This window comes from Ailuropoda melanoleuca, chromosome 1 (genome assembly GCF_002007445.2).
Source record: "Ailuropoda melanoleuca isolate Jingjing chromosome 1, ASM200744v2, whole genome shotgun sequence".
Lineage (NCBI taxonomy): Eukaryota > Metazoa > Chordata > Mammalia > Carnivora > Ursidae > Ailuropoda > Ailuropoda melanoleuca.
In genome coordinates this window covers 121,103,501-121,125,872 of record NC_048218.1, presented here as the reverse complement: position 1 = coordinate 121,125,872, position 22,372 = coordinate 121,103,501, and the positions used below count along the sequence as shown (strand labels likewise).

The window sequence follows — 22,372 nt, the reverse complement described above, 5'->3', positions numbered from 1 at the left end:
AAAATGCTACACGTGTTCAACAAGTGTATGTCAGTATAGTCCTATGAAGGCATAACTAAAAAGTTGGCTACACTAAGATGATATAAATAAAAGTTAACAGTGTCAGGTAAATTTACCTTTTAAAATGCTGTGGTCATTCCTTTGATGAAATAAGTAATTCTTTTTGGTTTTGAATGATCTGGTTTTTCTTAAGGTTCTGATATGTAATTGAATATTTACTTATTTTCAGAGTTTACTGTATTAAAATATTGTGAAATTAAATGCCGTAGTTTACAGGCCTTCTAAACGGAAGTGCTAAACAAATATTTGTTGAATTGAATCAAAGGTTTATTAAAGAGCTCCATCTTAACTGATCACTTCCAAAACTTGGTGTCAAATTATTTTAATTGGCCTGTTCAGAATTTTGGAGAGTTGGACCTGGAGCATTTTTTGTCTGTTGATAGAAGGATTGTAATGTCAGAGGTGCCTAAATGTTAATTTTTAAAAACTGACATCTTGGGGCGCCTGGGTGGCGCAGTTGTTAAGTGTTTGCCTTCGGCTCAGGGCGTGATCCCAGTGTTCTGGGATTGAGTCCCACATCAGGCTCCTCCGCTAGGAGCCTGCTTCTTCCTCTCTCATTCTGCCTGCTTGTGTTCCCTCTCTCTCTGGCTGTCTATGTCAAATTAATAGATAAAATCTTAAAAAAAAAACACAAAACCCTGACATTTTGGTACCAGTCATGCAAATTTGGTCTTCCTGCTTCCCTGCCTAGGTCTTTCAGGGGGTCTCCACAGCTTTGAGGAGAAAGTTTAAACTATTTACCTTCTTTTTTTTTTTTTTTTAGATTTATTTATTCATTTTAGAGAGGTGAGGTGGCAGGACAGAGGGAGAAAGAGAGAGAGTCTCAGGCAGATTCTGTGTTGAGCATGGAGCCCGACGTGGGGCTCGACCCTATGACCCTGAGATTATGACCTGAGCCAAAACCAAGGGTCAGATTATGCCACCCATGTGCCCCTATTTACCTTACCACACGTAATCGCCTCCCACCTTGTTGCAACTCCTTATAATGTGGCCTGATGTTTTAATCCTCTGTGTCTTCTCATCTGCTCATTGCTTTTCACTAAGAGGATGAAGCTTCTTTGTCTCCCTGGCTGCTACCTTCAAAACGAACACATGATTCGGAGTTGTTCCTGCTTCACTTCTCTGTTGTAAGCAGTCCCTCTCATGCTGCTGCGTCCAAGCAGCTACTGTCCTCAACTATCATCTGTTGTCCTCCTTGACAAGACAGTCAATTTCTAAATTTCTTAATCGTGGAATTTCTTAATTTCTTACTTTTTAAACACTGTGTTTTTAAGAGCCGGTTTAGGTTCACAACACTATTGAGAGGAGGGTACAGATAGTTTCCATGTGACCCCCGCCCCCACCCATGCACAGCCTTGCCACTGTCAACGCCCCCAGCAGAGGAGGACATCTGTTGCAATTGATGAATCTACACCAACGCACCATAAGAGACTATATCTTTTTTGATTTTTATTTCTAATGTCTCTTAGGGTTTCCAGCACTCAAAAAATAAATGTTCTTTTATTTAGTTAATGTATGAACCTAGAAGAGGTAAAACCATCCAAGTTTGGCAGAACTGGCCAAAAGGAAAAGAGGGAAAATTCCCAATGTCAGGTCTAAATAAAAAGAGAACAATGGTGGCCGGAAACGCGAACTGTTTCTAAACTAACCTAAGAGGACTGTATTGTGATCACAGAAAGTCAAAAGGCCTGAATGTGAGGCCGGAGTTTTCACTGACTAACTCTCTGGCCTTGAGCTGGTCCTCTGATTCCTCTGAGCCTCGGGTCCGCCTGTGAATATGACGTGCATATAACAATTCCTACATCATCCTGAGAATTAAAATCCAGAACACACATGAAGGCAGCTTCACAATACTTAGCACAGCAGAGCTCAGTCTGTTTTAGGAGAATCTCAATCCCTCAGCATCCTAAATCACAGTTCCTCAATTTTTTTTTACTGTCGAATTTCTCCTGTATCTTTTTTTACTCATGAACCCCCCTATTTTTGAGAAATTTTTCTCTCCCAATGAATTCCACAATATTTATTTAATTAAGTTCTATGTAAATGCCAATCAAATCCTGATCAGGATGCTTTAACAAGTATTAGTGTACTGATTTAATTCCAGTGACAGGAAAGCATGATACTGTGTAGTTGGCCTTTGTGGCCTTGTTGCAACTAAATAAATGATTTCTGTTAAACTCTTCTGAAATATTAAAAATACCTCACAAGTCCTGGAATACATTTAACTTTGTACTACATTCTTAATAAAGATTATTAATAGTGCTTAGTTTTTTTAAACCAAAAGTGGACCTTAACGGCTCATAGTCTATTCCCTTTCAAGAGACACTTGTTTCTCAGTGTGGGCAATGAATTGGAATTTGGGAACACTCCACTTAAGTTATTCCTTGCATTTGTGACTGTACCCTCATAAAGAATGAGACATTTTGTGTTCCTTTGTTGCTGTGTGGTGTTAAAAGCCCCTGTGAAAACTTCAGCCGGGGCCTTTGAACTCGGAAGTAAAATATATCCATGAGTTCCCCTGTGTCATTTTTATGGTTACATTTTTCAAAGTTTTAATGGATATTTTTGGCTTTCCTGAAGGCTGTTGAATTTAATTTTCTGCTAAACAACATCTATAATTTCCTTAATTTTTACTCTTAGTAGAAAATGAAGCTACAGATGACCTTTGAACAAAACAAGTTTGAACCTCACAGGTTTGCGTACTTTTTTTCGATAAATACAGGACAGGACTGTAAATGTACTTTCTCTTTCTTGTGATTTTCCTAATAATGTCTTCTTTTCTCTAGTTAACTTTCTTGTAAGAATGCAGTATATAACACACATAACATTCAAAATGTGTGTTAATCAACTGTTCATGTTATCAGTAAGGCTTCTGGTCAACAGTAGGCTATTAGTGGTGAAATTTTAGGGAAGTCAAAAGTTATACACAGATTTTCAACTGTGTGGGGGGTTGGTGCCCCTGACGTCTGTGCTGTTCTTTTTAAAAGAATTTTATTTATTTGTTAGAGAGAGCACAAGTGGGCAGAGGGGCGGAGGGGCAGAGGAAAAGAGAGAGAAAGACTCACTGCTGAGTAGGGAGTCCGACGTGGGGCTTGATCCTAGAACCCTGGGATCATGACCTGAGCCCAAGGCAGATGCTTAACCGACTGGGCCATCCAGTTCACCCCTAGCCTCTGTACTGTTTAAAGGTCAACTCTACTTTATATTTAATTTCTAGCAGCTGTCTATCATTTACTCCTTCCCCCTTTTTAAGTCCCTATTTTAGTCCTTCCTCCTGTCTTCCTTTCCTGGCTCCATCTTCCTATCCTTATCCCATGTTTTACAATTTGAACTGTTTTAAAACGAAACTACAAATGGATATTACGACACCTTCCTAATTGGATTTCACTTATTTGCATGAAGGCTTCATTGAATAAGTGGTTTGCTTAGAAAACAGAGGATTTTATCAGTGCCCACCTAGAGGATAGAGCTTAGAAGGACTGGAAGGAACCTCTATTCCATAGAATATAACCCTTTCTTACACATAGTTTGCTGATTTCAGGGGTTAGGCAATTATAGATTTTTTTAAAAAGATTTATTTATTTTAGAGAGGTGGCGGGGAGGGGCAGAGGGAGAGGGAGAGAATTTCCAGCAGACTCCCCACTGAGCACTCTTACTCCTTAGTGTAAGTTTTCTCAGACTTTCTCCTCCGACTATATTTCACTGTGGAGAAAGTGGAGAAATCATTAAATCTCAGGCTGCCTAAGCGAGGCGAAGAGCAGAGTGAAAGGCTGAGAGCAGTCACAGTCAGGAGCCCCAGGGATCAAGTTCCCCTCGCTGATACTTCTGCCAGGACTGGGAGGCTGGGGAAGTCTCTTTTAACTCTGATTCATTCCTCCTCTCTCTAAACCTGGCAACCATCGACTCTCCCATGTCTACATGTTTTTAATATATATAGAGAAACTTATTGTTTGCTCCCTCTGAAACTCTTTGGTTGGTCTAATATTCTCTTTCCCATATGATCACATTTTTAAAATCTTCCTGCCAACCTTCCCCCACCCTGAATTCTATTAGTATCTTATGAGGCTGCATTTCATGTGATTTATGTCTATCCTCAACCTACATGTTTAGTTTATTGCCGCTTCCCCCCCGACCTCTTATAATGCTTTGAATCATATTATTATAGGTTTATCTGGCATTCACTGCAGAGGGCCGATTGGGATAAATGGATCTGATGTTTTGGTGAGGGTCACATTTGTTTTTTTATGCATTCCATGGCAGCTTGGCCATTATCAGCTAATAGATGGTTCCTTGTAAAATGTCTATATTTTATGTGGTACATTTTCTGAATGTTGGTTCTTTGGAGATAGATTTAAGTGGCTATGTGTTGTTACTATAAAATCAGCCTGGAGGGAAAAAGAATGAAAGAAACACGGCCCTGGAATGTATCCTTTTGGCTTACAGGATGCTAGGGGAACTACTGCAACTCCAAACAGGCTCCTTGTGACCAGGGCGCTTTCTACCCTGTTAAGAGAATTCTTTGTGACTGAGAATCAAATGATGTCTTTAAGTGAGTCAGGATGAAATGGAATGTCCTCTCCCTCCTCCCCATCCCCCCTTTTTTTTCTTTCCAGGAGGGCTATAAACCATTCCATGCTGCCTTTTAGTAGAAAGAATTAGATGGTACTGGTGGGATATTTGTATGTATGTGCGGGGGCGGTGGGGGGCAGGGAGGGGGCGATGGTGGTGGGAGGGAGTCCAGTAAACTCTGTTTCCCTGGATAAAACATTTAATACCCTCGTTTCTCCATTGGAGCTTAATGTATATTTTTAGATTTATAGAATGTTAGAGTCCTAAACACTTGGGGAGCTGGATAGAGCTTCAGATACCGTTGGACTTAACCCCTTCCTAAGAGTAGGAACTACAGTTTAACAGCTTCATGGCTAGAGGCTCTGTGCTATCCGGTGGGAGACTCCACAAAGCTAATTCAAAAGGCCTTCCTTTTGGGAGGATGTAGGTACAGTTCTCCAGACTTTTCTGGCTGACCTTGTTTTGCTCTTGACTTTTGAATTGGACAGAGAATCTGGAGTTTGACTCAGTCTCTTGACACTCTGGTTTGCTCCTCAGATTCCCAGACTCGTCCCTGCCCTGCCCGATTTCCTGCCTGCCTTAGACTCAGGCTGAGTTCTGTTCAGCAACTACTTTGCCCCTGCTTGCGTTCTATTCTTATCTCCTCTTAGCTTTGGTGCTCTAGCATAGGCCTTCCTCTGGTCTTTGATCTTGCATTAACTGATGTTTCTAGTAAGAGCTGACTCCACCTCTCCTCCAGCGCTGACAGCTGACATCCCTGCTGAGCCTTGATTTCCACCAGCTGTCCAACATCCCGGACCATTTCCCTGCTGCTCCTGACCGCGTTCACCTGGACAGTCCACAGTAGTCCTGGCAAGCTGCTCACTGCTCTCCGTGTCAGACTAAACCTACCTCAGTTCTAGTTTAACATGTTTTGGCCAATAACGCACAGCCCATCAGTGAGGCTCACATTGGCGATCTCCTGATTATCAGTGCCTTTTCCACAGTACAAAGAGAATAACTACTTTTTCCTCTTTTCTCTAACTGTAAATGTTATATTTAGAATAATACTGGCCAGGGAAAGAAAATAAGTGGACATTCTGCACCTCACCCCCACATTGACAAACACAGACGCAGACACACACACAACTTTTAATCTTTGAATTTATAAAATTTACATTTTCCATTCTTAATGATTTTTCTTCCCTCTATTGTGAATTGTTTTTCTTTTTCTCATTTGCTAACTTTGGAAAGAAAAATCCAGACATTGGAATGTCTGAGTTTATTTAAGTCTCAGTACTCTGTTCAATTTAATGAAGGGAAACAAAAAAGGGAGAATCAGAGTGCTGGCCTGGATCTTCATGGCCCTGGGGTTGACCCTTTCTGGTGGTCATTGATATATGCTATATCTGCAAAATAAAAGTGATTGTTCCAAGCTATTTTTAAATGTGTCAGGGTATAGAAATATACTCTGAAATATGGAAAGTTAGAACTATTAGAAAATTAGAAATTGTGAGAAACTTAATTGTTTTTATAATAATTTAACATGCTATTTTCTAAAATACATTAAGAAAGAGAAAGAGGGCTTAGTATATTCAGTGAGATGGAAGTAGTAGATATATGTCACACTGCATACCCAGCTAACAGAGAGCACAGTCTTTTCTAGTGTCTATGGAACATTTACAAACACTGATGATAGACTCGGTTACAGAAAAAGAAAAAAAAAATCGTAGGAAGTTTCAACAAAGAAAAGCCAACTACAATGAAATATTCTAAAAACCAATAATAAATTTAGAAATACAAGCATAGATAAAACTATAGAACACAGTGTATAAGTAAACAAATTTTAAATAGGCTTAAAATTTTAAAATCTTAGTTAACTGTTGTGGTATGGCAAACCATCCTAAAACTTAATGCTTTAAAATGAGTCTGCAAACTTTTTCTATAAAGGGTTAGATAGTAAATATTTTTGGCTTTTGGGGACTAAATGATCTCCACCCCATCTGCCTCAACTCTTCCACTATAGCGAGATAGCAAACATAGACAAGACCTCAATGAGTGAGCATGACTGTATTCCATAAAGCTTTACTTCTAGATATTGGAAGCTGAGTTTCTTTTTTTCCTTTCTTTCTTTTTTTTTAAGGTTATTTATTTGAGAGAGAGAGCGAGAGAGAGATCACAAGAGAGTACATGGGGATGGGCTGAGGGAAAGGGAGAGGGAGAGGGAGAAGCAGACTCCTTGCTGAGCAGGGAGCCTGATGCAGGGCTCGATCTCAGGACCTCAGGATCATGACCTGAGCCGAAGGCAGATGCTTAACCCACTGAGCCACCCGGGTGCCCCCGGAAGATGAATTTCATATGGTTCTCATGTGTTATGAGATATTCTTCTTTTGATTTCTTCCAACCCTTTAAAAATACTAAGTCCAGTTTATTGGTGTATATCTGTTATAGTAGCCTCTCATGGTCCTTTGAACTTCTGTAGCGTTAGTTGTAAAGTCTCCTTTTTCATTTATAATTTTGTTGATTTGGGTTCTTTCTCTTTTTTAACTTGGTTAACTTAGCTAAGGGTTTGTCAGCTTGTTTATCTTTTCAAAGACCCAACTCTTAGTTTGGTTAATCTTTTTTAATGCTCTTCATTTCTCTTTCATTTATTTCTGCTTCAATTCTTATTATTTCCTTTCTTCTGCTTGCTTTTGGCTCAGTTTACTCTTCTTTTTCTAGTCCCTTAAGGCATAGGATTAGGTTGTTTATTTGGGATCTTTCTTGCTTTTTTTTTTTTTTTAAAGATTTTATTTATTTATTTGACAGATAGAGACAGAGAGAGAGCACAAGCAGGGGGAGCAGCAGAGAGAAAGGGAGAAACAGGCTCTCTATTGAGCAGGGAGTCCAATTCAGGGCTCAATCCCAGGACCCTGGGATCATGACCTGAGCCAAAGGCAGATGCTTAACCAACTGAGCCATCCATGTGCCCCTCTTTCTTGCTTGTTATGTAGGCCTTTATTGCTATGAACTTCCCTCTTAGAACTCCTTTTGCTGCATCCCACAAGTTCTGATATGTTGTGTTTTTATTTTGTTTGTCTCAAGAAACCTTATTTCCACTTTAATTTTCCCTTTGATCCAGTGGTTGTTCAGGAGAGTGTTGTTGAATCTCAATGTATTCATGAATTGTCAGGTTTTTTCTTGTCATTGATATCTAGTTTAATGTCATTGTGGTGAGAGAAGATACTTGCTATAATTTCAATCTTCTTGAATTTGCTTAGACTTGTTTTTGACCTAACATATAGCCTAATCTAGAATATGTTCCAAGTGCACTTGAGAAGAATAAATATTCTGCTGTTGTTATATAGAATGTTCTGATATATATCTTTTAGGTCCATTTGGTCTATAGTATTATTCAAATCTGCTGTTTCCTTATTGAATCTCTATCTGGATGATCTATCTGTTGTTGAAAATGGAGTATTCAAGTCCCCAAATATTATTGTGTTACTGTTTATCTCTTAATTTAGCTGTGTTAGTTTTCACTTTATATGTTGCTCCAATGTGGGATGCTCCAATGTGGGATGCTCCAATGTGGGATGCACATATATCTACAATTGTTATGTTTTTTTGATGGATTGACCCCATTAGCATCACAGAATGACACTGTTTGTCTCCTTTTACCATTTTTAGTTTAATTTTTTAGTTTACCATTTTTAGTATAGTTTTTAGCTATACTTATATCTAACCCTCCTTTTTTTTTTTTTTGGTTACCATTTGCTTGAAATGTCTTTTCCCATCCCTTGCTCTCAGTCTATGTGTGTCTTTAAGGCTAAACTGAGTCACTTGTAGACAGCATATTGTTGGATCTTTTTTTTTTAAATCCATTTAGCCATTTTATGTCTTTTAATTGGAGAATTTAATCCATTTTCATTTAAAGTAGTTATTAATAGGTAAATAAGGATTTTTGTCTTTTGTTGATTGTGTTTTGGTTGCTTTTGGAGATCTTTTGTTTTTTGTTTCTTATCCTGCTGTCTTTTTGTGTGTGTGTTTTGATGTTTTTGTATTAGTATGCTTTGAGTTCTTTATTGTGTTCTTTTTAAAAATTACTACAGGATTTTCCTTTGTGGTTACCATGAGGCTTACATAAAATGTCTTAATTTTTTAATACCCTGTTTTAAACTGATGACAACTTCAATAGAATTCATGAACTTTATACTTTTACTGCTCCTTCCTCTCACGTTTTTGGTTATTGCTGTTAAAATTTACATGTTTTTAATACTGTGTAGTTAATATTGTAGTTCCTTTTACTGTGCTCATTTTTTAAAACTTTCATACAAGAGTTGTAAGTGAATTATGCACTACTCTTAGCATATTGCAGAATCTATGTATTTACTGTTATCAGTGAGATATACGCTACCTTTTATGTTTTTATGATGCTAATTATCATTCTTTTACTTCTACTCTAAGAACTCCCTTCAGCATTTCTTGTAAGGCAGATCTGGTGATAATGAACTCCCTCAGCTTTTCTTTGTTTGGGAAAGTCTTTATACCTTTTTCATCTCTGAAGGACAGCTTTGACACGTCTATACCTATGTTCTTGGCTGACAGCTATTTTATTTCAATATTTTGAATATGTCATCCCATTCTTGCCTGGCCTGAAAACTTTGTTAAGAAATTTGTTGATGATCTTATGGGGGTTCCCTTGTATGTAACTTCTCTCTTTACTCTTGCTGCCCTTAAAATTCTTCCTTTGTCTTAAGACTTTTGACAACTTAATTATAATGTGTCTTAGTGTAGCCTTATGTGTGATCAGCCAATTTGGGGTCCTTTGGGCCTCATTGATCTGGATGTCCTTTTCTCTCCTCTGGTTTGGGGCATTTTCAGCTATTTTTGCTTTAAATGTACTTTCTGTCTCTTTTTTTCTTCTCCTTCTGGATTTCCTATAATGTATTCTTTTTTTGTGTGTGTCTGTGACTGGATAACTTCCAATGTCCTATCCTCCAGGTCACTGATTCTTTCTTATGCTGGCCGAGTTTCCTTTTGAAACTCTATTGCATTCTTCAGTTCAGTTATTGTATTTTTGAACTCTGAGATTTCTGTTTGTTTATTATTATTACTTTTTGATGGCTGCTGTTTTCTTGTCAAACTTCTTATTTTGCTTCTGCATTGTTTTCCTAATTTCATTTAGCTGTCTGTGTGTTCTTATTGTTCACTAAACTGCTTTAAGAGGATTATTTTGAATTCCTTGTCTGATATTTCATAGACCTCCATGTTTTGAAATCAGTTATTAAAGCTTTATTGTTTTCCTTTGCTGATGTCATATTTACCGGTTTTTCATCCTTGATTCCTTATATTGGTATCTCTACATTTGAGTAATCAGGCTCTTCTTCCAGACTTAACAGGTTTGTTTTGGCAGAGACATTTCTTCACCAGTCAGTTTGGGTTTCACGTATATCTCCCAGGAATGTGCTTGGGCAGGTGGGGACTGTTATTATGATTTATTTTTGGACAAGGCAACTGTTGAAGCTGTGAGGATGGGCACGGGGGTGCTTTGCCAATGCCTGAGGACAGTTGCATAGGACTGCTGGTGGGATTCCCTGCCCAAGTGAGGCTTTAGGATAGGTCCACAGTTGCCTGGATTCTCTAGCAGGCTTACTGGATGGTAGGGATTGGGTACTATATTCAGTAGTTGGAGCTATGATTTCACCTCCCTGCCCTGGTAAGGCAGCAGGACAGGACCCAGTGAGCCTGTATAGCTCATTGCCTGGGGACCCAAGTCAGGCTAGGGTATGCACTAAATTCCCTGGTCAGGTGAGGCCAGTGATTTTGTTCTGCAGATGGGGAGGCCACAGGCTGTGCTCTCTGTTCAAGTGCCACTCTATGTAGAGCTGTTGAATGAGCTCTGCAGCTTCCTGGGTGTTTTGGTTCGGTTCCCTGGTTGCACAGGCTGAACACTGTATTCAGGGATAAGGGGGACTATGAATTAGAGTCCTGCCTGGGTGCAGTAGGAGAAGCAGCTCTAAAGCTGGTAAAGCTCTTTGTTTTCTTAACTCAAGCCAACCTGCCCCTAAGATCCTTGACCAAACAAAGCTACTGGCTTTGTTCTCCAAACTATGGGCTCTGCCAGGCCACCTCTCCACTAGAGTCCCCTTGGGCTGCCCAGCTTCTAGGAGTTGCTTTCTGCCCTTCTGGTCAGATGGGACTGAAGGACACTCCCCATAGTGGGTGAGGCTCTGTCTCAGCTTCCTTGCATGGGTGGGGGTAGTAGGGGGAGGGGCTGTTCCTGGCTACTCTCAGTTTCCCAAACAAGTCATCTTATTGCATGAGCCTGGGAGCTGCCATCATTCTTCGCTATGAATTAATCTTTTGCTTGTATGTAGCATGGGAGTGTTTCATGCCCAGTTCTAGCTCTGTTCTGGGGTGATTAGCTCTGCCTGCCTATTTCTCAGCCTGAGCACCACTGGGCAACTTAGGCACCAGGAGCTGTCATCAGCTCTTCGGGTCAGATGGGGCTGGAAGACACTCTCCAAGGGGTGGGGCTGTGATTCAGCTCCTTGCCTGGGCCTGAGCAAATCTGGCTGTAGGGCCGGCAAAACTCCTTGTTTGAGGATCCAAAATCAGGCAGATCTGCACTCCACTAAGTTCCCTGGTCAGAGTGTGCCCCTGATGTGATTCTGTAGATGAGCAAAACCACTGGTTGGGGTCACTACTTAGGCAGTACAAGTATGAACTGGTTGTTGCAAGTACCTCCTCTTTTCTCCTTCAGGGTCAGATCCCCAGTGATTGCTCCCCGCAGATGTCCCTATAATCCCTGTGGTCTGAGATCAGAGTAGGGGTTCCTGGAAAGTGACCCACAATGCTGGAGAGGGGTCTGGTTGTTCCCCTGGGTTCTCTTTTCCTCCTGGAGGAAACATAGTCTTGGGGGAGACCTCTGCCTGTGGCACTACACTGGCCTGGGTTAGGAGCAATATGGTCAAGGTGTAGCCACTTCTATTAGACTTCTAATGCAGTCTGTTATGATCTGTGTGAGCCAGGGGTGCTTTAGCCTCAGCCCCTGTTCTAGGATTCTCTCAGTGGTGTCTTGTTCTTAAATAGTTATTAGATGTTCTTGTGAGGGTAACAAAATCAGGAATGAAGTATGTTGCATCTTGGTGATGTCACTTCTAAAATCCATTTTTAGCTTGAGGGTTGTCTAAAAGCAGGTGGACTAAATGTGGCCATGGATCACATTTTTGAGTTTTTGAGCCCCTGTTTTAAAACAACAGTGATTTATTATTTCACAGGATTCTGAGGGTTGGCTTGGTGGTCCTCTGGATTTGGGGGCCCACTTAAGTGGTTGCTTTTAGCTAGTGGATGATTTGGGCTAGAAAGTTCAGGATGGCCTTACTCAACTTGTCTGGCTGGTGCTGGCTGTTGGCTACATGGAGTCACTTCGTTCTCTTCCTCATCTTTCTAATCCTTCAGGCTAGAGAGACTTGCTTATATCGTGGTCTTTGAACATTGCTGAAGGGCAAAGGCAGAAGCAACAAGACTTCTTGAGGTCTGGACTCCAGAACTTGCGCAGTGTCCCATCTGTCATATTTTATTAGTCTAAATGAGTCCCCAGGCCAGCCACCATTTAAAATGAAGACAAATATTTTATTTATTTTTTTGGAGAATTCCTTAAAACATTAATATGCAGATGTATATTATGAATCTCTAGGGAGAAATGTAGCAAGCAGTGATTTCCAAACTATTATGGCCAAAGAAACTTTTTTTTCTCCTTTCTACTTCACTCTCCCCAACTCCTATCAACATATCAAGGGGTGTGAGCATGCCTTGGGATGTTAGCATGCCTTGAAACAGTTTGGAAATCAGGATATATAATCTAACATAATTTAGGAAACTAGATACTGAAATAATATCAGATAGAATATAAAAATATATTAAAAGAGTAAACTCTACAATTAAATAGAGCTTATCTCAAGTATTAAAGTTATAGGAAACCTAGAAATGAATTTGCACAGGGGTTCTGACTGTTACTGTTATATTGCAGCTGAGTAGAGTGATGTAGTTCTTGGACTGACCTGGATTATTTTTAACATCAGAATGAAAGGACTGTGCATTCATTACCTAAGACAATTGGAAAGCCTACAGGATCTTTCCAAGATTTTATCCAGGGTTTGGAAAATACTAAATCCAGAGAATGGGTTGAAAGCTGGGAGAGAGAATAAAATCAGTATCTGAATGCACACTAATAAATAAATGCGCACGAAAATGATTATATTTGTCCGATGAAAAAAAGTATTAAAGAATGATTTGCATATTATATTAAAGGAATAATACTTTTAAGAAAAATTTACAACTTAACAATAGAGTTAGGCATGCGATTAAATACAAAATCAATGTACAGAAAATAATACTTTCCTATATCATTGAAAATGTAATGAAGGAGAGATTCCATACATGGCTAGCAATAGCAACCCCAAATATAAAATACCTAGGGAAAAGGGTAATAAGGTATGTATGGGAGTTACATGGGGAAAAAAACTACAAAAACTCACTGCTAGGAAAGCTAAATATTGTAAAGATGTCACTTTTTCCCATTATTAATAGTTTAGCAAAATCCGAACACCATTTCAACAGGGTTAATTTTGGAATTTAGCAAATTCTAAGATTTGTCTTCAAGAATCAATAGACTAAATGAATTTTTAAAAAGTATCAGAGATGATAATCCCTACTCTGTATTAGAACAGCTCTAGATTTAACACCATAAATAAATTGAAAGAAAGGTGAAGTGGGGAAAATATTTCCAATGGTAACTACAGATAATGGTAGTTATTTTACGAAGAGAACCATCACACAGAGTAGAAAACAAACAAACAAACAACAACCTCAGCAGATTAACTTGAAGAAATAGCTCATAAAAACTGAAATCCTAAGTCCAATTAATATATGAGAAAGCATTTGGTCTTACTGTTAATTAAATATATGCAGATGAAGGTAGCTCAAATATGTTTTTCTTTTTTTAATAGTTTAAGTATTTATTAAACATTAATAATTAATGTGTCCTAACACATAGTAAGACATAGAAATTCATACCATGCTGAGGAGAAAGCAATTGGACAGTAGGTGTAGAGAGCATTGGAGTGACTAATCTTAGTGACTTAGTAATTCTATTTTAAAATAATCGTTCTTTATGTTCTGGTAAATCTCATAATGACACTTGTGGAGTTGTTCACAATAATGAAATATGCAAAGCACATAAACATCTAGCATTAGGGTAATAGGTAAGTACTTATTTTAGAATATTGTACGTTCACCAAAAATTAAATTTAGTGATAATTTGTTTGGAAGGAAATGCTTATTATGTAATACTAATTTAAAAAGGCAAAATTATAAACTATGTTAAGAACAAAGGAAATGCACTAAAAGAAGACATATTAGTTAATATTAGTCATGGTTGTCTCAGGAGAGAATTACAATTTCACCCATTTTAAGAGAGCAAACAACATAACATCAAATATAAAACCAAAAAGTAAGTTCTGTGCTCTGACCTAGTTGGTAAACATACCAATAATTTTATTACAAGCGTTTGGTCATTGAGGGCCAAGAATAGCACAGAACACAGAGGTCAAAATAAAGGTAGAAGTTAATGCTATTTAAGGAAATGCCTTCTGTCATTAGTTCATGTTCTTAATTTCACTTGGTGTGAATATCAAAATCAAAGGTATCTTTGATTTTTTTCTAACCTTAATGTTAATCTGGATAAGTAGCTAAATTTTTATGAGAATGTCCTATACATTTTACTTGTTTTCACTTGTAGTTTTCTTCCTTATAAATTTCCCAAGAAAGTTGTATTTATCCTTTGCTTTGACTTATGGGAAGGGAAGTGTAAAGTTGGTTAAGAAGGGAAAGGACCACGTCTTTTGCCTGCGTGCTACAAAACTTTTCATTTTTCAGTGGGGAAAGAATGATGAAACACAGTCCACCAATGAATTCTGCCATAAATAGCAGAATCTCCTAACAATTTATGCAAGCTTTTTGTGGTTGTTTACGGTGTTGTTCAATAAAACTTACATATTTGTTGTAACAGTAACCATATGAAGTATCTATGAAGCATGAGAGACTATGGACTCTGAGAAACAAACTGAGGGGGGGCGGAATGGGATAGACTGGTGATGGGTAGTAAGGAGGGCACGTATTGCATGGTGTACTGGGTGTTAATACACAACTAATGAATCATCGAACTTTACATTGCAAACCGGGGACGTAATGTATGGTGACTAACATAATATAATAAAAAAAATTAAAAAAAAATTAAAGCAACATGTACATGCAAAAGCTGTATATTTGAGAAATGTCAATAATTTTATAAGAGCGGGTTACCTTATTTTTTCCATGCAACAACAGCATAGAAGACAACATGTAATTATTAAAATATTATTTTTCAGGAAAATAAAAATATAGCTACACAGTAAGATTGCATTTAGGACACCTTCCCAAGTGGCCTTTGTTTTTCCCATTCCCAAGCTGTTCCTAAGTCTGATGTTGTTCATTCTTTAAGATAGCAAGACGTGAGCATTACTGATTTATCAGTCACAATTCACTGCCTCCTAAAAGGTGCTTCCTGGGTGGGTGGGTGGGGGGGAAGTACTCCTGGAATTAGAAGAGTAGGACTGTGATCTACAAACACAGTAACAAATTGTGGCATGATTTGGTTTTACAGTTTGCCAGCTTGGGTTGATCTATTTTTCTAAGTACCAATTTGATGTTTGAGCTTATCCAAAAAGAAAATGATTTCAGGAACTCATGCCTCTCAGAAATATTCCTGAGAATGAGGCAGTTCTGTAATTTGGTACTGGGAGTCCACTGGTGAGTGTGACAGGGTGGGCAAAGGCCTACATTTCACTTGAGTTATAGTGATTAAGTTCAAAATTCCTGTCTCATATACCTCTTCCATTATTTTGCCATTTTTCCTTCCCTAAAGCTCTTTTTGGGTTTAGTTGGTGACCTAGAAGAAAATCATGCTAACCCCTTTTAGTTTCCCCCCAGACGTGCTCTAATTTAGCTTATAACATAAAACAATCAATGTATAATGAATGGCAGAGCTATCCATGGCATGATTAAAAAGACAAATTACTTAAATTCTTAAATTAAGTAATTACTTAATTACCTGAAGTTAGTGGAAGATTTAAGAGTGCTTCCGAAATAACACAAGGTGGTATCTTAGTTGGGTTTCCCCCAAAGCAGACCCTGAGCAAGGACTTGGGTTCAGGTAATTTATTAGGGAAATGATCTCATGAAACACAAACAAACAAGGGGAAAAAAGACAGAGAAGCGTGCACTGATGGGCAGGTTGCTGTTGTGGGCAGCTGGGGCTCAGTCATGCTGGGAACATTGAAAACAGTGTGGAACATGCTTCAGAATCATCTCACCGGAGAATGGGGATACCCATCCTTTATCCACCATCTCATATCCCTAGTGCTTGAGGATTGCCCCTGGGGGAGCGGCCCGGCAAGTTCCCGTGCTGTTGGAGAAAGCCCACATAGAAGGAAAAGGTGCAGGCATTTGAGATAGGAAGCCATCCTCAGGCTGGAAGTCTCTTAAGCGGCATCTGAACTCATGCTGGTCAAGGGCACGTGGCCTGGGGCATCCACGGCCCCTGCAGCCATGAGTGTCTGAGGACTCGAAAGGCCGAATAGAATCGTAGTTAACATAAATTGAAGCTGAAATTAGACTGCTCAGCTTTCAACGCTTGTCCTGTCCTATTAATTGTAAGATATTAGGCAAATTGACTTTGATAGTCTGAATTTTGAGGGATAGTAATAATAATCCTTACCTCTAGAATTGTTGAAAGCATTGAATGAGCGGATCTCAACACAATGCCTGGCATATGGCAGATTTTGTAGGTACGGGTCAGGCAGCAGTATCCTGGCCTGGTAGTGAGTTTGTTTTGGGGTAAGAATTCTGTTGCTGTCCAAATTTTCACTCTTACTTGGCAGCCCTGTGGCATGTTGAGTCGCATTAAGTGACCACAAATCACCTTTAAAAAAAAAACAACAACAAACCTCTGGCGACTAGTAAGCCCTGTTTCTCTGTGCATTTATTACTTTTGGACTTAAATACATTTTTTATTAATTTTGTTTAAGACAAAATTGGCTCTATTTAAACCAACTTGATTGCTTGATTGCTGTCTCTACCAGCTTCTTGTTATGCACAAATCTAACCAACATGACATCATCCTGATTCTCATTTTGGTTCAACAACAGAAACCACCCTTACTACCCAGAATTGAAACTGAGCTCTCTGAGTGTATGGTCATCTGGCTTCAAATTTACACATTATGTCATTATGCAAACTACATTTCTCCATCTTATCCACAAGCGATATTTTTAATGACCCTGTGAGTAGCTTTGGTGGAATCCAGGAACACTGCCCACAGTATTTCTCTCACAGACCTGTCTAGAACCCAATCAAAAAAGAAAATAGATTGACTTGGTGGTATTTGTCTCTAAGAAAACCATATTGGCTGCTAAATCTACAACTTCTTTTTCTAGGTATTCAAAAGTTATTTTAATGTCTTGCATTCAACAAATATACGTTGAGCTCCTGCTCTGTGAAGCATCATTTTTGTGTCTTAGGGTGAGTTTTCCAAGATTCCACAGCAAGTGAACAAAACCCACTTTCTTCAAATTAACAAAGGGGCAGTAATAATGCATCCTTGCAACGTTGCTCCTATGATTTAGTGAGATAATGTATGAAAGCTCCTGGCACAGCCCAGAGTGGAAAACGGGTTTAATATGTCAGTTGCCTTTCTCAGGTTCCAGAGAGAGTAAACGCAAATGATTCGTCAGTCAGTTGATCAATCCATTGATCCATTCTTCCATACATATGCATATTCACCCAGCTATTATTGCTCACCTCCTCATTTAGTAAAGTGATACAGCACAGGGGAGGGGTGGGAGGAGCATGGGTTCTGGAGCTCATACTATCTGGGTTCTCATCCTGGATCTTTTACTGACTGTGACCTTGCCAATCCCTTAAACCTCACACTGCCTCAGGTTCCTCATCTATCAAATGGGGGATGATAATAGTATGTATGTTACAGGGTTGTTGTATTAAATGTGTAACCCATGTAAAGAGCTTAAAACAGTGTTTGGCACATAGAATATGCTATATAAATGTTGGCTTTCAAATGGCAGGCTCTATTCTGGTATAAGGATAAAATAGAAAATGAGCCAGGCCCTTTTCCTGCTCCATAGTACTGAATGGTTAGTGGGGATCCCCGTATTCTTCATGAAGCCATGAGACCACTTTAATCATCTTGGTTTCTTTTACGGATTTGAGAAATTTTGAAGAAAAAGAGAATACGATGAACATTTAGTGCTATTTATATCTTGCCAAATTGTTTTGTGGAGTTTTGTTAATGTATATACATAATTAGATATAATTATATGCACATACAATTGTGAGTTCTGTGTTTGCATTTCCTCAAGTATTTTTGTATATATTGTATAAAGTATTTAGTGTATATTGGCTATATATTTACTTTAAATTGCTTATGTACTAACCTGTTGTATAAATATTCTATAGTATACAAAGGCATTTTGCTGTTTTCTAGGCATTTAAGATATTTTTACTTTTTTACTGCATTAGAAGCTTTTGATTTGAATATCACTGTACAAATGGAATCATTCAAACTGCATGAACAGATTTATAGTTCTTATTACTTCTTAACAGATTGTTTTCAAGAAAATCTGAGTTAATTTGTAGGACCTCAGTAATATGTAACCATACTTTTTTTTCCCACTTCTTACAGTATATAATGATACCTCAAATCATTTAACTTGCATTTCTTAAATTACAAGTGGGACTGAGCATGTTTTTCTGTGATGATTTATTTTCATCTTTTCCCTTTGAATAAAATGTTTTTCTCTACTGATGGGGAGGCTATGAATTGTTTAAATTCTTTATATATGCCAAGTTGAGGAGTAGGTAAAAGATGTCAGGGTGTTTAACTTAGATAAGAGAAAACTTGATGGAAGGCCATGATCTGCTGTTTTAAAATATTAAGTGACTGGTGTGAGGCTCCTCTTGACTCAAAAAGGATCGATGGGAAGATGTTTCCAGAGGCAGATCCTAGGATGGATGTGAACAGTTGTGTTCTACCATTTGCAGCATTGGTTCTCACCTGGAAGGAAACTTAGGCTCTCCATCCAGGAAGGGAGACCGGGGTGGGTGGAGCTAGGGAGGATGGGAAAGGAGCAGAAAGATTGGGAAGCTAGAATTCTTATTCAGAATTTCCAAATGTGAAGTGAGTTCCTTCTGAAAGTACTGTCTTCCCTGGCAGAGAACCTCCTATACTATTGACGTGAAAAGCAGGTTGGATGACCACTCTCCCGGGTTCTAAGGCTTGGAGAACATTGTCAATAGAACTCTTTCTACCTCTGGGATCCTTTGGAATAAAAAAATAGCATTCTCTATCCTATAACTCTTTTCCTTCGTATCATTTTCATGTCAGTGTGTTGTGTACAGTTTCAAAATAATGTGCCCTTTCCTAAGGCTAGTCATTCATGGAAGATACCAGTTGAGAAAGTGGGTAAATTTGTGAAGTTGTAGATTTTCATACTTCATTTTAAAATATCTTTTGTTTAGTGAGTGTAAATCAAATTCAGAGAGATGTATTAAAAAACAGTGTTTTGAAACAGGAAAATTAAGAAGCAGTTGCAGGCTTGCATTTTACGGTGTATTGCTTTCCATTACCATATACCTGGATTTAGTTTATGTTTGATATGATGCTGATGGTTTAAATGTGTATTTTAAGTGAGTAGAGGAGGTGAACATCATAAATCACAAGTCACTTAGATTATACATTTTAATCCTGTGCAGGACTAGAAGCAAGTAATGAAAAGACGCCTGTTGGTCAGGCGATAAGAGGTTGAACTTGGCCAGGAAAAATAAAAAAAAATTGAATCATAAATGAGTTTCTTTGCAGATCAAAATGGCACCTGACTTGCAAGCTATAAAGAAGCTTCTCCAAATTTCTTAAAAAATAATACCCTTGAATTTCTGGGAACATGGTGGTGGCAGTGGCAGCATTGTTTTTGGATCTCTCAGATCTCCGCATAAAAACTGAATTACTAAAGAACAAAATGGGAAACATGGAAAACATTTACAACAAAAGGACAAGGAATCTTCTTGAACTCCAAAGAACCCCCATCAAAAGCCATGGGACCTGAAAAATAGCAGCATCTCTCTGTAAGGGAAAGAATAGAAGGTAGCACTGAGGCCTCTCTCATGGACTTGAGCACAGGTCCAGAATAACCTAGAGGTATTCTTCAGAATGGGAAAGAGCAGTTTTGAAAACAGCAACTGAAACTAGGAACAGTGCAAGGGGTTCCTGATAAGCTCTGAAGAAACTAGGGCAGTATAGCTCCTATGAATTGTTGAAAATCGCCCTCCAGGAGAGGGCGCCACGCTGAAAAACTGCAGGGAGTAAAATAAAAATTGAGCAGGATATGGACATGAGCGATAAGGACAGAACATACAGATAAGAGAGAGGAGGACAGAGCCAGGAAGTTTTGGAAAACAAGCTACCCTGTATATTTTTTTAATACTACACAAAAAAACTGAAGAAGGAATTCTTGAAGTTAGGAAGGCTATTTAAACCAAACCTCCTTCTAAAAGTTTAGAAAAACTAATTTTAGATAAAAAAGAAGAAAGTAACAGAAAAGTGCTGAGATTCAAAACCTATACAGAGTTATTATAAAATTTAAAATAGGGAGGGAGACAAGCCATATGAGACTTGAATCTGGGAAATAAACCGAAGGTTGCTGGAGGGGAGGTGTGTGGGGAATGGAGTAATTGGGTAATGGGCATTAAGGAGGGCAGATGATGTGATGAGCACTGGGTATTATATGTAAATAATGAATCATTGAACATTACATCAAAAACTAATGATGTATTATACATTGGCTAATTAAATTTAAATAAAAAAAGGAGAATAAGCAGAATCATATTCCTATAGGCAACAAAAATATGTCATAAAGACATACCCATACAACAGATAAAAATGAAGTAAAAGACACTAAAAATGATAGAAGATATGAAAGAATAACTTGACTAAGAATTCAAAACACACAGAAATTAAGTGAAAGAACTCAGGAAAACATTAGGTACAAAAGAAAAAAAACCAAGATTAAATTAGAAGGAACACAAGAGGAAATCAACACAGATAATTCTCCAGGAAAATAGTGAAAATAAAGATAATTGTAAAAATTAAAAAGCAACGAAAAAATATATTTCAAACAAGAATTTAAGGAAGCACCAAATGTTGAAGATGTTGGGGAAAAAACCCCTAAGACACAACTAACATGAGTCTCTAAGGTATAAACCCAAAGTAGGGGAAAAGAACAAATATAGAAACAACAGGGTGTTTATAAAGTCTGGAAACACAAACTAATATACATCGTGTCATAAAAGACATTTAAAAAAATATAGGTAAGGGGCACCTGGGTGGCTCAGTTGGTTAAGTGTCTGCCTTTGGCTCAGGTCATGATCCCTGGGTCCTGGGATAGAGCCCTGCATTGGGCTCCCTGCTCAGCAGAGAGCCTTCTCCCTCTCCCTTTGCTGCTCCCCCTGATTGTGCTTGCTGTCTCCATCCCCCACCCCGTGTCAAGTAAATAAATGAAATCTTTAAAAAAAATAAAAATAATAAAAAATATAGGTAATATTTATTTAAATGTTAAAGCAAAATAATTAATGAACGCCTGGAAAAGTACTGCTCATTCAAAAACGAGAATGTGAGTCCACCTGTGTGTTACTAACCTGTGTCATCTTCTTCTTGCCCCCTGGGAAGAAGGAGCAGCTACAGTGAATTTTGTGTTCATCTCCTTCCTTTCTTTATGTGGTTTCCTCACATATTTGGTAGCCTAAGCAAGAGGTTGTTTAGTTCATAAAGGACATTTTTAATATTTAAGAACATAATAATATCTGTTCTCAGACTTTTGAGATAGTTATTATAATTGAAGAAAATTTCCTGGGGTTAAAAAAAAATGATTTTAAGCTATATATTGAAATAGCTTACCACATATCTGAGAGTATTGACTTTAAAAAACAACACTAAGATGTAGTAAAATTATTAGACTTTAAAGAATTAAAGAAATATCCTTCAAGTCTGTAGGCAAGAAGAACACATAATTTATAAGGGAAAAAATTTAAATATCAGACTTTTTTTTTCAGGAGCGCCAGAAAAAAAGTGAGTATCATTTTAAAGATACTCAAAGAAAGCAAGCTAAGGATATTCATATCCATTAAATCTGACCTTAAAGTAAAAAAGGATACAAATTGTTAATAATTATGCAGGAATTGAGTATCATCTACTAAAGACTGAGCTTCAGATAACAAAATTGACTGTAGAGATAGTGACCTAAAGGCTGGTGGCAAGCCTCATTTATGTATGTGAAATATATATAATATAACCAAATGAGAGTCGAAGGGAAAGAGTATAATATGCAGTGGCAATGTATTCTGACTATATAGATACAGAGATACAGAACATTAAACATGGGGGTGGAATTGGGGCCACATAGTCAAAAAAATTTTTTTAAATCATATTTGTGGTAGGATTAAAATAGTTATTACAAGATTATTGTGTATGTGATGTAGGATAACGCAAATGAGTAATTATGGGTTCTTCTGATTCTCTTATCACTTATGTCCTTGAGAATCAGAATTATTCTAAAAATTCTGTACATTTAAAACCACCATAGAGGGGCACCTGTTGGTTAAGCGTCTGCCTTCG

General features: G+C 38.1%; 1 protein-coding gene across 8 annotated transcripts in view; it reads left to right on the top strand.

The window, feature by feature from the left end:
• The window catches only part of SUGCT (succinyl-CoA:glutarate-CoA transferase), a 706,709-nt gene that overhangs the window by 306,654 nt on the left and 377,683 nt on the right, over window positions 1-22,372 (top strand). The gene's annotated exons all lie outside the window — the stretch shown is intronic.